Source organism: Sapajus apella, unplaced genomic scaffold (genome assembly GCF_009761245.1).
Source record: "Sapajus apella isolate SASKATOON/1434 unplaced genomic scaffold, GSC_monkey_1.0 scaffold6, whole genome shotgun sequence".
Classification (NCBI taxonomy): Eukaryota; Metazoa; Chordata; class Mammalia; order Primates; family Cebidae; genus Sapajus; species Sapajus apella.
In genome coordinates this window covers 65,137,094-65,141,655 of record NW_022436946.1, presented here as the reverse complement: position 1 = coordinate 65,141,655, position 4,562 = coordinate 65,137,094, and positions in this window count along the sequence as shown.

The window sequence follows — 4,562 nt, the reverse complement described above, 5'->3', positions numbered from 1 at the left end:
GATAGCTTAAGGAGAGGGTGAAAAAAAGAAACACTAAAAACGAAAAGAAAACCAAAACTTTCCATTCAAAATGACCCTACAAACCAAAATTCCATCATACATGACCAAACTTCCATAATGTGTGAAGAAATTGAATCTCAGAAATTAACCATCTGTCATGGTTAATTTTATTGTCAACTTAACTGGGTTAAAAGATGCCCAGATATCTGGCTAAGCATGATTTCTGGGTGTGCCTGTGAGGGTGTTTCTGGAAGAGATTAACATTGGAATAGGTAGGCTGAGTAAAGAAGATCATGGGCATCACCAATCTCTTGAGAGCCCAAATAGAACAGAAAGGCAGAAGAAGGGCAAATTGACCCTCTCTCATTGAGCTGGGACACTCATCTTCTATAGTCCATGTATAGGGAGTGCTCTTGGTTCTTGGGCATTCATATTCAGACTGAATTACGCCACCAGTTCTCCAGCTTTGCTAACACCAGATTGTGGAAGTTCTCAGCCTTCATAATTGTATGCTCCAACTCTCATAATCTCTCTCTCTCTCTCTCTCTCTCTCTCTCTCTCTCTCTCTCTCTCTCATCTCTCGTTCCATATATATATGAATCTCTCCTATTGGTTCTGTTTCTCTGGAGAACCTTGACTAACATACAAGCTAACAAAGTTAACAATGCAACATGGATTGCCCTCAGAATAAAATTATATTATAAATACTTAGATAAAAACTTTAAGATAAATATATGCAGAATGCTCAAAGAGCTAAATGAAGGAATCAGAATAACAAAAATAGTAATAAGGAAAAAATAAAATAAATGGACACAAATAATAAACATTTAGGGCTGGGCGCGGTGGCTCACTCCTGTAATCCCAGCACTTTGGGAGGCCAAGGTGGGTGGATCATGAGGTTGGGAGATGGAGACCATCCTGGCCAACATGGTGAAACCCCATCTATACTAAAAATACAAAAATAAACTGGGCTTGATGGCGCATGCCTGTAGTCCCAGCTACTCAGGAGCTTGAGGCAGGAGAATTGCTTGGACTTAGGAGCCAGAGGTTGCAGCGAGCCAAGATTGCACCACTATACTCCAGCCTGGCAACAGAGTATGAGACTCCATCTCAAAAAAATAAAATAAATAAAAATAAATTTTAAAAATTAACATTTAGAAGTTGTGAAAGGAAAAATGGTGGGTAGGAGACAGACTAATGTGTAGCTTCCACTTGAACAAACAGAACAGCATGTGGAGACTCACATTGTAAACTTTAGATCCAAGAACTACCACAGAAACATATCAGGAAAACCAAAAGATTTCACAGACCCTTTGAATAAAGCAGATTGCTGCTGCAAACTATGTGAGACAGCTGAAAAACTGAGTTCCCAAAGTGTGAGAGGGGGAAATGTCCGCCTCCAAACACACATCCCCACAGGGGAATCTGAAAATCCAGATCAAGAGAGGATTTAACCTTACCTATAGCTGAAATGAATTTAGGGAGCCAAGAGAAATATAAAGGTAGGAGCAGTGAGAAAAACCTTGTAGGCACTCCTGGTCCCCAGCTTGAGCCCAGGGAATCCATTCCTGATTTTATCTCACAGGGGTTCTTGAAGAAGACAGCCAGTGAAGCTGGGGAGGGGCCCCAGGATAAAAAAAGCTTTTAGGTGAACTGTGTGATAATTTCTACTGAGCATGAATTTTCCTGAGCAGAATTTAGGGGGGCAAATGGGAAGTGCAGATATGAGTGCAGAAGCTGGAGCCAATGATGCAGGCAGGTTGGCGAGGGACAAGGCCTGAGAGTCCTGCTCGCTTTCTCAGCAGGGAGGCTTGTAGCCTGAGCCAAAATCTCAACCCTGTGCTGGCGGCCTGGATACAAACTCAGCACTGTTGCGGCATGGTGGGATGCTGGGAGTATACTTCACTCCTCTACCACCTCCACTATAGTAGGTGCTGGTATCCATGGTTGGGAAACCTGAGGATGGATCACATCACAGAACTTTTTGTAGACACTCTCCGGTACCAGCCTGGAGCCCAGTAGCCCTGCTGGGTGGCTAGACACAGAAGGGTAATAACAATCTCTGCAGGCTGGCTCTCATGAAACCCCATCCCTAGGGGAAGGCGGAGAGCACCACACCAAGGGATCACCCCATGGAACAAAAATATATGGAACATGGAACAGTAGGCCTTGAGTCCCACACCTTTCCACTGAAATAGCCTACCTAAAAGAGAAAGAACCAGAAAAGTAATTCTGACAATATGACAAAACAAGGTTCTATAACACCACCAGAAGATCACACTAACTCTCCAGCAATGGATCCAAACCAAGAAGAACTCTCTGAATTGCCAGATAAAGAATTCAGAAGGTAGATTATTAAGCTACTCAAGGAAGTACCGGAGAAAGGTGAAACCAACTTAAAGAAAAAAAAAAAAAAAAAAAGCCCGTAATACAGGAAATGAATGAAAAAGTCTCCAGATAAATAGATACATTAAAAAAAGACAATCACAATGTCTGGAAATGAAAGACACACTTAGTGTCTTTCAAACCTAAACACAGCAGAAATAACAAAGATCAGAGCAATGAAACTGATACAAAATAATTACAAAAGATAAAGAAAAAAACTGGGTTATTTGAAAAGATTAACAAAATTGACAGACTATTAGCCTAACCTAGAAGAGAAAAGATGCAAATAAGCACAATTAGAAATGAAATGGGAGATATTTCAACTGATACCACAGAAATATGAAAGATCATTCCAGACTGCTATGAACACCTTATTTGCACAAGCTAGACAACCTCGAGGAGACAGATAAATTCTTGGAAATATACAACCGTCCTAGATTAAATTGGGAAGAAATAGAAACTGAACAAACCAATAACAAGAAGTGGGATTGAAACAGTAATAAAAAAATTGCAAACAAACAAACAAAAAAGTCCAGGACACAGGGAGGGGAGCACTACACACTGGGGTCAGTTGGGGGGAAATAGGGGAGGGACGGTGGGGAGTGGGGAGCTGGGGAGAGATAGCAAGGGGAGAAATGCCAGATGTAGGTGATGGGGAGGAAGGCAGCAAATCACACTGCCACGTGTGTACCTATCCAACAATTTTGCATGTTCTTCACATGTACCCCCAAACCTAAAATGCAATAAAATAAATAAATGGGAAAAAAAAGAAGTCCAGGACCAGATAGATTCACAGCTGAATATTATCAGACGTTTCAAGGAGAGTTGGTACCAATATTACTGAAACTATTCCAAAAAATAAAGAGGAAATTCTCTTTAATTCATTCTACGAAGCCAGTATTACCCTAATTCCAAAACCAGGAAAGGACATAACCAAAAAAGAAAACTACAGACCAATATCCTTGATGAACATAGATGCAAAAATTCTCAACAAAATACTAACTGACTCCAGCAGCATATCAAAAAGATAATATACCATGATCAAGTGGGTTTCATATCAGGGATGCAGGGACTGTTTAACATATGCAGGTCAATAAATGTGATACACCACTTAAACAGAATTAAAACCAAAGATTATATGATCATCTCAAAAGATGCAGAAAAAGCATATGACAAAATCCAGCATCGCTTTATTATTAAAACCCTCAGCAAACTTGGCATAGAAGGAATGTGCCTCAAGGTAATAAAGGCCATCTATGACAAACCCATAGCCAACATTATATTAACTGGGGAAAAGTTGAAAGCATTCACCCTGAGAACTGGAACAAGATAAGGATGCCCACTTTCACCACTTCTATTCAACAAAGTACTGGAGTTCTAGCCAGAGCAATCAGACAAGAGAAATAAATAAAGGGCATCTAAATTGGTAAAGAGGAAGTCAAATTGTCACTGCTCACTGGTGATATAATTGTATACCTTGAAAACTCTAAAGACTCACCCAAAAAGCTCCTAGGTCTAATAAATGAATTTCAGAATGTTTAAGGATAAAGAATCAAGGTACACAAAACAGTAGCACTTCAATACACCAACAACGATCAAACAGAGAATCAAATCAAGAACTCAGCGTCTTTTAGAACAGCTGCAAAAAATAAAAATAAAAATAAATAAAATATTTAGGAATATACCTAACCAAGGAGGCGAAAGATCTCTATAAGGAAAGCTATAAAACACTGCTGAAAGAAATCAGAGATAACACAAACAAATGGAAACACATCCATGCTTATGGGCAGGTAGAATCAATGTTGTGAAAATGATCATACTGCCAAAAGCAATCCATAAATTCAATGAAATTCTCATCAAATTATCATCATCATTTTTCACAGAACTAGAAAAAAGAATCCCAAAATTCATATGGAATCAAAAAAGAGCCCACATATCCAAAGCAAGACTAGGAAAAAGAACAAATCTGGAGGCATCACATTACCCAGGTTCAAACTATTAATATACTGTAAGGCCATAGTCACCAAAATAGTGTTCTACTATTATAAAGATGGGCATGTAGACCAATGGAACAGAATAGAGAACCAAGAAATAAAGCCAAATATGTATAGCCAACTGATCTTTGACAAAGCAAACAAAAACATAAAGCGGGGGAAAGGACACCCTATTCAACAAAT